Source organism: Strix uralensis, chromosome 18 (assembly GCF_047716275.1).
Source record: "Strix uralensis isolate ZFMK-TIS-50842 chromosome 18, bStrUra1, whole genome shotgun sequence".
NCBI lineage: Eukaryota > Metazoa > Chordata > Aves > Strigiformes > Strigidae > Strix > Strix uralensis.
The window spans coordinates 16,591,922-16,603,072 of NC_133989.1; the positions used below are offsets into that span (position 1 = coordinate 16,591,922).

The 11,151-nt window shown below is 52.0% G+C and overlaps 1 protein-coding gene across 4 annotated transcripts in view; it reads left to right on the plus strand.

Moving 5' to 3' along the window:
* Positions 1–11,151, plus strand: part of DLGAP4 (DLG associated protein 4) — a 153,403-nt gene that overhangs the window by 71,033 nt on the left and 71,219 nt on the right. The window lies entirely within an intron of this gene.

Below are 11,151 nucleotides of genomic sequence, written 5' to 3' on the forward strand. Positions count from 1 at the left end.
GCCCGGGGGTCACACCATAAGCAAGGTCGAGGGCAGCCATGTTAAGTGCTTTTCGTCCTCTGCTTGCTCCATGGAGGGCTCTGCAAACACACACACCCTGCTCCAGGCCTGTTGAACAGCACTGACCAGAACAATCAGTTTTGGTCCCAAATGGTCTCATTAGCTGCTCTTCCAGACAAGCTGGAACGTGCACCATGTTGTCACCAGCATGTGCCCCGAGTGCCCTGTAAGAGAGCAGAGACTGCAGGTAGGTTTCAAAAGACAGTGACCCTTGCTCACTGCCCTGGTCCTTCTACTCCATCTCACCAGCTCTCCTGCTTTCTTTCTGAAAACTCTCCCTTTCTTATCTTGCCTTCATTTGTCTCATATGACCTACTTAATGCTTTGCATTTCCTTCTTCAGAGCAGATCCCATCTTCTGGAGAACTTTGTGAAACTTCTATTTAGGGACAGACAAATAGGTTGTAAAGTTTCTGGGGTTTTGTTCCCTTGAGAGCTGATTATATTACCAGTGACATTTGCATGAAAATAAGTTCTCTGTCTCTCTCAAGAGTTCATGTGCTCCTCCAGCTTAGTCAACACATGAAGTCAAAAATCTTTGTCATATTGCAGCCATTGATTTTCACAGCATTTGGTTGTGCTGCTAACAAAAAAAAAAAAAAAAAAAAAAAAAAAAGTAGTATCTAGAGCATATAAGAAAGAAAAATTCCTTGTCTGTTTTGAGATGGCTCCAGTCAGACCCCGTCTCTCCCCATCACCCCAGTGGGCATCAGCTGGCAGTCCCAGCAGAAATACCCCTTTGCCTGAAGAACAAGCAGGAGACCACAGGCATGCACTGAGTCTCCCAGGGCTGCGGGGCACTGTGCAGCTACCAGGGGGCCTTGGGAGCCGTATGCAGATTCCACATTAAAAAGGAACAAACCACTTATTCACACGTGAAGTGAGATGTGAGGAGAACTTTCCACTGGTGACATGGGACATAGAGTTAAAAAATCAGTGCTGCACACTTTCTTGAGCTCATTCACCAATGTAGCCTACATCTCGCATTAGCCACCTGGAAGTTGGATTTGTAGATGGGCTGGGTGATCCCATTGGGACACCTTCAGGCAATGGGCGGACTGGTCCTCATAAAGCAATTTGCCCATCTCCTAGGGGTAAGACACATGGTAGATGTGTAGCTGGGTAGGTCCCAGGTAGATGAGATACATGTCTCACTAGAAGCCATTGTCTCCCCTCCACTGCTGTATGGAGAGTGAGGGACAAAGGGCGGGTGTGCCTTGGTTCTCCTGGTGATGCTGTCACACGTCTCAGTGGGAAAGTCCAGGTGCCATTAACCCCACAGGTGCTCCTCAGGAGACCCTGGCTTAAGCTCTTCTCAGCAGCCCAGGACGGGCAGCGTGGCATGCTGCTCAGACCTTGGTACCCACTCTGCCCCTGGGACGAAGCTCCCTGGCAGCAGTGGGAAACTTCCCGAGGAGAACTGAGTGGCAGAAGGAGGCTGGAAGAAGGTCTGTTGTATAATGAATTGTTCTAAGTAGAAGCCAGCTATTTTTATCCCCTGCGATTAGATTCTGAACTCTTTGAATCATCATTAATGCAACGCCCTGGAAGCCGGCGGCCCCCCTCGGCGAATGCCACATGAAGTGTTCCTGCTAATTCAGGGAACATTTGAATTCATGCGTGTAGGCAGACCGACGTCACCTACACCACAGTATACAATTTTTTAAGCTTCTTGCGGCAGGGTGAGGGGAGTAATTTTTCTTCTGCAGGTTGCGAATCATTTAGTCTTTAGCTAGTTATTAGCATGCTGCTAGGTTTCTATATATAAAAGCCACCCATGTGTTTGCAGCCAGCTTGGATGGCTGGGCTGAGGTTTACGTGGGAGATTATGGTACATGGAGCCCTGGAAGAGCTGATCAGCAGAGGGCAGGACTACTGGACTCCGAAGGGTGCCTGCAGCCCTGTCAGGACCGGGGTTTCTTCCTTCTGGAGGACTTGTGCCCTGAGCAGTCCCATTTTACAGGCTGCTTCTTCTCCTGATGCTTCTACCTGCCTCTCTTGAGCAGCACCTGAATGGCCTCCTGGCCCTTCATGGCCAGCTGTGGCTCAGTAGTGCATGTCTCTTCCCAGCCAGTCCTGTTGAGGCAAACCCTGATTTGAAGGTTATGATCTCAAGAGATGCTTTCCAACCTAAACAAATCTGTGATTGTTATATAAATGCCAGCCAAGAAGCCTGGCGAGAGGGTCTCTGGCTTCTTGCAGGCACCACCTGGACCAAGGTCTGGCTGTATGTCTGGTGCCTAGTGTTTTGCACAGGTGCAGTGATTTTGTGGTGCATTATGTTCTTTAGATGGGACATGACACATGTTAGGAGGAGAGAGCTGAGCTCTCCTGGGAGGTGGTAGGTTCCTCCCTCCATTTACAAGGATGAAGGCCGCTGGGCTGGCATGCAGCATGGGGGCAGCAGCTTTGGTGTTTCCACAGGGAACAAACTTAGAAGCTGTTGGAAAGCTCTGCTGGTGGGAATAGCAGGAAGTCTATGGCTAAGCTGTGAGGGGGAGGCAGAGAGGAGAGGGAAGCAAGGGAAAGAGGGAATGATGCTTTTGGCTGTAATTCTGGGGAGAAAGAAGAGCTCTTCAGGTGCTTTTTTCTGGATCAAGGCACCACTCAGTCAGGGCAGCCATGACTGCGTTTGCAGAGGGCAGCCAAGGAGAGGACATGGACCTCTTGCATGGAAGATGTGTGCCAAGGGCATGGCAAAAAGGAGGGAGGCAGTACAGAGCCTGCACCCACTGCTGGCCGTGGAAGGTGAAATGCAGGAGCAGAAGCACCCGGATGCAGACTGCAGTCCCTCGTGCTATGAAAGCTGCAGAGGTATGTCTGACCTCCCTCCTGGCCACCTCCAGCATCTGGCAGGGCAATCCTGATCCCCGTACCTGAATCTCCACCACGCACACCACTGGCAACAGCACACGAACACACACACACACAATCCACAGCCACACAGACGTGTGTTTGCCCTCATGCTACAGTCCCAACACGCACGCACAAGGAGCAGAAATCCAGGTGAACATCAGGGTGCTCTCGGAGCTCTCTGTGCCCTCCCAGGCTTGGTGAGAAGGAGCAAGCCCTGCCCGGTGACCCCTAGCACCAACTGCCTCTGCCGCGCATTGGACTTGTAGACACCAGCTAATTGCAAAGTGAAATCCTGGAAATGGACTGAAGCAGAAAGCAGTGAGGCAAGGCTGACAGGGTAAGGTACTGCATTTCCTCCTCCTGTCCCCTTCTCGCTGAGAGAGGGCAGAGGGTTTGCCCTGTCCTCTGCCCTGTCTCTTGATGCCCTCAGTATAAGCTGTTTTAAGGTGGGTTTGCAGAGTTTGAGTTGGGAATTTGGCCCGTGGGAACATAGAGACATGAGAAAAAGGACAGTTTCTCCTGGAAACCCACCTCTACCCCAGAAGTTAAACTGGAGGCATGGTGGGCAGTGGCAGCTGGTTTGCCCAAGTCCCTTGTGGTGCAGAGCCCCAGTACAGAAGCTGATCGAAGCCAGTGGTCCCTAACATGGCTGGCTTGCAGGAGGTGGTCTGCCCTCTCACAAGCACTGGGGCATCCCAGGCTTTGTTGTTTTGTGTCTTGGGGCTCGAGCCTGTTCAGAACAGTGAAGGAGCAGCCCCTGTGGAGCAGTGGTCCTCTGGCTGCTGCCTTCTCCATGTCACAGCAACAGGAGAGGAATTACTGTGGGGAGATAGGGATGGACCCATGGCCAGTGTCTCCTGGGCAGCCATCCTCTCAATGACACAGTGCTCCTGGTGGAGCACCTCCAAGGGGGCATGGAGCTAGTCTCCAAGGGTGGAAAGGAAAAAGGACATCTGTTCTCCATGTGCAGGGTGGATAGGACAAGACATCACAGGCTGGAGCTGCCACCAGAGAGATCCCAGAGGGACAGTAGAAGCTTCATAGCTTTATAGGATTGCAAAGACAGAAGACATCTCCAGGACAGCTCATTAGCTGCTGCCCTGGGTGACATTTTGACAGACTTCTCACTCACACTTTCTGCCAGGAGTTACAAACCATAATTTGAAGGACTCACCAAACACTGCCTGGCTGGGCGACTGGCTGGATGGACAGCTGGGCAGGCACGTGAGAGTGAGGACAGGACATAGAGCTAGGAAACCATTGCTTTGCTAGTCTTTACACCGCATTGCAGCTGTCTCCTCTTCTACATCCAGTTCCTTTCGGTTACCTCCTGCTCTGCCCAGAGTTTGAGCCAGTTTAATCTCTTTGCTGTTAAAAGGAGAGAGAAAAGCAAATATTTGCAGTCACTGAAGTATCTCTTACAGTAATGGAGGCTGTTCAGCTCACAATGAAGATGTGATTCAGTCTTTGTGAAGTGGAGTGAACCATCTCCGAGCAGCTTCGGCAGCCCCGGCCCGGCCCCATCTCCCACTCACAGTAGACAAGCGCAGCAGCTGAGGGTCCTCCAGGAGGGAAACATTGGCGGTGCTGAGCCAGGTCAGGAGAGGAGTCCCTGTGGAGCAGGAAGCTTCCTCAGGCAAGGCTATCGCCTCCTGCATATAACAACCGGGCAACTAAGAATAGGTGACGGGTGATAGTGGTAGGCAACTCCTTTCTGAGACATACGGAGGCAGCCATGTGCCAACCTGACATGCTCTCTAGAGAGGTGTGTTGCTTACCAGGGGCTTGAATCAGGGATGTCACCCAGAGACTGCTGCGCCTCGTACAGCCCACTGACTATTATCCACTGCTGTTGTTTCTTGTGAGCACCAATGATACATCCAGAGGCAGTCTGAGGAGACTACAGAGGACTACAGAGCCCAGGGAGCAGCAGTAAGGGACTCTGGAGGGCAGATAGTTTTTTCATCAATCCTCACAGTCAAAGGGAAGGGGTTTGAAAAGACTGGTTGAATCTGGAAAATCAGCAATCGGTTACAGGACTGGTGCCATAGCCACGGGTTCAGCTACTTAGACCATGGGACTCACTTTGAGAAACCTGATCTACTTCGGGCTGATGGGTTCCATCTGTCAGAGAAAGGGAAGAGCATCTTTGGCCAAGCTGGTGAAGAGGGCTTTAAACTAAATTTGCCAGGGGAGGAGAACCTCAATCCATCCCATTCCTACCAACTTGATGCCTGTGCCAGCAATAGATGCCCAGAGCCTGGAGAGGGATCACAGGTCATCAGGAGAGCACCTGAAGAGGAGCACAAAGGAATTCCAGCCAGAAAGTCAGCTTCACTGGGGGCTCAACTTAAAAGCCTCTGTGCAAATTCACATAGCATGAGGAATAAACAAGTGGAGCTAGAGACGTGAGCGTGCCTGCAGGGCTACAATCTTACTGACATCACAGAGATGTGGTGGGATGGCTCCTATGACTGGAGTGTTGGAATGGAAGGATGCAGACTCTTTAGGTCGCCCTCTATGTCAATGACCAGCTGGAGTACAGGGACCTCTTCCTGGGGATGGATGAGGAGCCAAACAAGAGCTTATGAGTCAGGATTAAAGGGAAGGCAGGAACAGGAGATGTTATAGTGGGAGTCTGCTGAGGCTACCTGACCAGGAAGACCGAGCAGATGAGGCCTGCTATAGACAGAAGCAGCTTCACATTCACAAGTCCTGGTCTTTATGGGGGACTTCAACCACGCTGATATCTGTTGGAGGGACAACACTGCCATGGAACCATGAGGTTCCTGAAATGCACTGGTGATAGCTTCCTCCTCCAAGTGATAGAGGAGCCAACAAGGAGAGGTGCTATGTCAGACCTTGTTCTCACCAACAAGGAGGGCCTGATGAGGAGTGTGAAGCTCAAGGGCAGCCTTGGCTGCAGTGACGATGAAATAGTGGAGTTCAAGATCCTTAAGGCAATGAGGAGGATGCACAGCAAGCTCGCTAACTTTGGCTTCTTCAGGGATCTGCTTGACAGAATAACATGTCATAAAGCCCTGGAGGCAAGAGGGGCCCAAGAAAGCTGGTTGATATTCAAGGATCATCTCCTTCAAGCTCAGGAGCGATGCATCCCGGCAAAGAGGAAGTCAGGTAAGAATGCCAGGAGGCCTGCAGGAATGAACAAGGAGCTCCTGGACAAGGTCAAACGCAAAAAGGAAGTCTACAGAGCATGAAAGCAAGGACAGGTAACCTGGGAGGAATACAGAGAAACCATCTGGGTAACCAGGGATCAGGTTAAGAAAGCCAAACCCCTGATAGAATTAAATCTGGCCAGGGACGTCAAGGGCAGCAAAAAAAGCTTTTACAGGTATGTTGGTAATAAAAGGAAGGTTTGGGAAAATGCAGGCCCTCTCTGGAAGGAAAAGGGAGACTATCACATGGGATATGGAGAAGGCTGAAGTACTCAGTGACTTTTTTTGCCTCAGTCTTCACCAGCCAGTGCTCCAGCCACACTGCCCAAGACAGAGAAGGTGAAGATGGGGACTGGAGAAGGAAGAACCACCCACTGTAGGAGAAGATCCGGTTTGAGAACATCTAAGGAACCTGAAGGTGCACAGGTCTCTGGGACCTGATCAGAGGCATCTGAGGGTCCTGAGGGAATGGGCAGATGAAGTGGCTAAGTGGATAATCCATCATAGTTGAGAAGTCATGACAGTCTGGTGAAGTTCCTGCTGACTGGAAAAGGGGAAATATAACCCCCATTTTTAAAAAGGGAAATAAGGAAGACCTGGCGAACTACAGGTCAGTCAGTCTCACCTCTGTCCCCAGCAAGATCATGGAGCGGATCCTCCTGGAAAACATGCTAGGGCACATGGAAAATAAGGAGGTGATTGGTGACAGCCAACATGGCTTCACTAAGGGCAAATCACACCAGAAAAATTTGGTGGCCTTCTGTGATGGGGTTACAGTGCTGGTGGACAAGGGAAGAGCAACTGACATCATCTACCTGGACTTGTGCAAAGCTTTGGACACTGTCCCACATGACATCCTAGTCTCTAAATTGGAGAGACGTGGGTTTGATGGATGGACCTCTTGGCAGATAAGGAATTGGCTTGAAATTCACACTCATAGAGTTGCAGTGAATGGCTCGATGTCCCTTGATTGACTGCACCCTCAGCAAGTTTGCTGACAACACCGAGCTGTGTGGTGCAGTTGACACACTGGAGGGAAGGGATGTGCCATCCAGAGGGACCTGGACAGGCTGGAGAGGTGGGACGTGCAAACCTCGTGAAGTTCAACAAGGCCAAGTGCAATGTCCTGCGCATGGGTCGGGGCAATCCCAAGCACAAATATAGGCTGAGTGAGGAGTGGATTGAGAGCAGCCCTGAGGAGAAGGACTTGGGGGGTGTTAGTGGATGGAAAACTGACTGTGAGCCAGCAACGTGCCCTCACAGCCCAGAAAGCCAACCGTGTCCCGGGCTGCATCCAGAGCAGTGTGGCCAGCAGGTCGAGGAGGGGGATTCTCCCCCTCTGCTCCACTCTCATGAGACCCCTCTGCAGTGCTGTGTCCAGCTCTGGGGGCACCAACATAAGGAGCACATGGACCTGCTCGAGCAGGTCCAGAGGAGCCCATAAAGATGATCATGGGGCTGAAGCACCTCCCCTGTGAGGACAGGCTGAGAGAGTTGGGGGTGTTCAGCTGGAGAAGAGAAGACACTCCAGGGAGACCTTATAGTGGCCTCCCAATACTTAAAGAGGCTACAGGAAAGGGGGGAGGGACCCTTGATCAAGGACTGTAGGGATAGGACATGGGTTAATGGTTTTAAACTGAAAGAGGGTAGATTTAGATTAGATCTAAGGAAGAAATTCTTCCCTGTGAGGGTGGTGAGACACTGGCACAGGTTCCCCAGAGAAGCTGTGGCTGCCCCCTCCCTGGAAGGGTTCAAGGCCAGGTTGGACGGGGCTTTGAGCAACCTGGGCTAGTGGAAGGTGTCCCTGCCTGTGGCAGGGGGGTGGGAACTAGATGGTCTTTAAGGTCCCTTCCAGCCCAAACCATTCTATGATTCTATGATTTGAGATTTCATATGCTGCTTGGTGTCTGGAGGTGCAGATGTGTTTTGCAGGAGGTGCTGCTGTAAGTGAATTCAGTGCAACCACTCTGAGCCTGCAAAAAGGCAGTACCAGTGCTGCTGTTGTAAACTGTGCCCAAGAGGAAGGTGTCTCCAGCTGCTGTTCAGAGTGGTTTGGGACACACAAAACTGCCATAAATCAGGTCAGGTCACCCACTGCACCTCAGAGACCTCTGAGCATCAGCAAAGCCACTGGGAAGACGAAGGGCAACCCTGAAAAAACACAGGCTGAGGGAAAGGAAGGTAATGGGGCCATGCAGCAAAACCAGCCCCTTCCCCTGGGCTCAGGGATTCATCCTCTCTATGCCCTGGCAGCCCCTGCTATGACCATCTGCTAACCAGGGTCTTCTCCTGCTGACCACTCTGGGTGCCCTCCCTGTGGTCGGGGGCTGTCCACCTCCTTGCCATGGTGCCTGACTCGGGTGGGGGACACAGCAGGGGCACCAGACAGCTGTCATGGGACACAGCCCTGGCCCAGATTGCAAGCTGCAGCATCATGGATTTGTTAGATTTAATTTCAAGCTTTTTCATCCTTCCAAATTAAAAAGATTGTGCAGAAGTGGTTTGTTGGGTTTTTCCCTTCCCTGACCCCACATCTCAAGAAAGTGCCAAGGATTGCAAAGAGTAATTGAAATGTAATGAAAACAGTTTAATCCGTCTTAAAGGGTAACCAGCTCACAGAGAATGCAGCCAACACAGCATGGTGGGCACCAGGGGCTGGGGGAGCCCTGGCCGCCCCACCAGCCCTGACCCGACACATGCCCAGCAGCAAGGCTGGCACCCCACACTGTGCCTGGCCATCAAGTGAAGGGAAGCCCAGGGCAAGCAGGACAGGCAGGAGGATCAGGACCTGTTGGCAACCCTGCAAGAGCTCACAGGAGGAAAAGGGAGCAATAAACTATCTGCCATATAGAAGTGAGTGTCCACCGTTGGCAAGAGCACACCAGCCTAAGAGAGAGGGAGCTCCCTGCCCTCCCCTGCTCCCTGCCTTGTCATCCTTTCTGCTCCATCCCCACCAAAAACTTTACTTTTCCTCCCTTCCTGCTTGTCCCCACAGCCCCTCAGTCACTCCTCCCTGCCCCTCTGCTTCTTGAGCTGACCTGAGCCAGTCCGGGCCTCGGCCCCAGCTCTTCCCTTGCAAGCCAGGCTTTCATTGCATTTCATTTGTTTTCATCTAATTTATTTAATTTCATTTCCCTAGTTATTTTTAGTCCTAGGGCAGTTTTACTTTATTCTGGAGCCCAGTGAACACAAAAGCAGTGATGCTGATGTGCTTTATGGCAAAGGAGTCACAGGGCTGAAGTGTCTCTCAGGAGTGCCCGGAAGACTTCTGTTTCAAATATTGATTGCCCTTTGTAGGAAAAGACGTATTTGCTATCAATATCTAGAGACATCCCGTTATAATTAAATCAGCGCTGTGTTGTTTCCGTAGGGACTGTCTGACTCCTGTAGCGTAAAGTGACGGGAGAAGCACAGCGTCCATCAGAGCTGGGGTGGCCTCAGGCGGCTGCACCCGAGCAAAGGACCTTGCTGGGAGTCTGGAGATGGCACATAGAAGGAAAGGAGAAAGAGGCCACAGTGGGCAGAGCTGAGCCTGGGGCAGATCAGGGTGATATTCAGGGAGGATCTGGGCTCCTCGCTACCTGTGGGGCTTCCCCTCCAAGTTGGGCAGGGTTGAGCTTACCCATTCATGGCCATCTGGAATGTAAAGGACCAGACGGATGGCTGAGCCTGGAGCCTGCTCTTCCACACCCCATCCTTCTCTTCTGTCCAGAGGGTTTCCTTTCAGAACATCTCCTGGACCTTTTTGTCACTGCTCTTTAACCACTGCACTGATGCCAGCTTGCACAAAGAAGAAGTGGGGCTGCTTGGCACATCCATGAGTCTCTCTTCTGTGGCACTTCTCCAGCCAGCACCCGCTGCCGCTCCACCAGCTCACATGGGTGCTGTCCCATGGGCAAGGGACTCCAGAGAGGCTGATGCACCTAGCTGCTGAAGAGCACAGGGGGAAAAGGATGGCACCCACAGGGACCATGAGCAGCTGGACACGTCAAGTCTAATGTTACATTGGGGGGTTTGGCAAGAAGGGAAGCTTTGGTATCAAAGTTCCCCCAGCTCGGGCCAGGATAACAGCCATGTCCTCATCCCCAGAACGTATGGACACTGTCCATATGGTGGAGAGGCATGGGGGCCAAATCATCTCTCCCACACCACCAAAGACCACAGGGCAGGGCACCAGGCTGTAGATGATGGCAGCTGGACCAGCTGCAGGGCCCAGGTCAGCAGCAGGACAAGAGGACCCACCCCGTGGCCGTACACAGCTTCTCCAGGTGGGTTTCAGGACAGGGCCAAGCAAGCCTTGCGTAGGGCCACAGGATCTCCCAGGGACAAGAGCCGTGCAGGTTCACATGAGTGCTGGGGGCAGCTGGCAATGCCTAGAAGGGCGCTTGGCTGAGCTCAGCGCAGGGCAGCTGGCAGGACCCCCCCGGAGCAGGATTTGCAGGAGCAGGAGTCTCTGTCGGAGCAGGGCGGGGAGCCCAGGCTGTGTCACCTGCTGCCTGCACACCACTGCTTTAGAAAGGCCGGCTTTGCTTTGCCAACCCGCTGGAAGCGATGGAGTTAGATGGAGACTTTTTAAAACCCATCAAGCTATGGAATACATGACACTTTTTTTTTTTTTTTTGTGCTTCCCAACAATTATTTAAAGCCCCAGATGCTTTTCATTTTTAATACATTTTCCCTGTGTGAGGAAGAAAAACAAGCCTGTCAATTCCTATTATCCTTCAGTGATTGCTGACTCCACTGCCCGCACCAGTTGGGTCCTGGCTATTTTTGCTGACCAGACTGCGCGCAGGCTCCTTGGGAAGACCAGAGTCAAAATTGTGGCTGAACAGGGAGAATCCAAGAGCCCAGACTACCAGCTCTGCTCCTCACAGAGACACACCATTATCCTACTTGTTCTCTAGGAATAATTCCCCCTTCCAGGTGTATATTGGGGAACACTGGATCATCCTCCTGTTGGAAAATGGCTCTTCTGCACAGACCCTTGTTGTCCCAGCTCCCAGAGCAGCCATTCAGCTACGTGTACATGTTTTGGGGCCCTGGTCTTTGGAAAGGTAGTC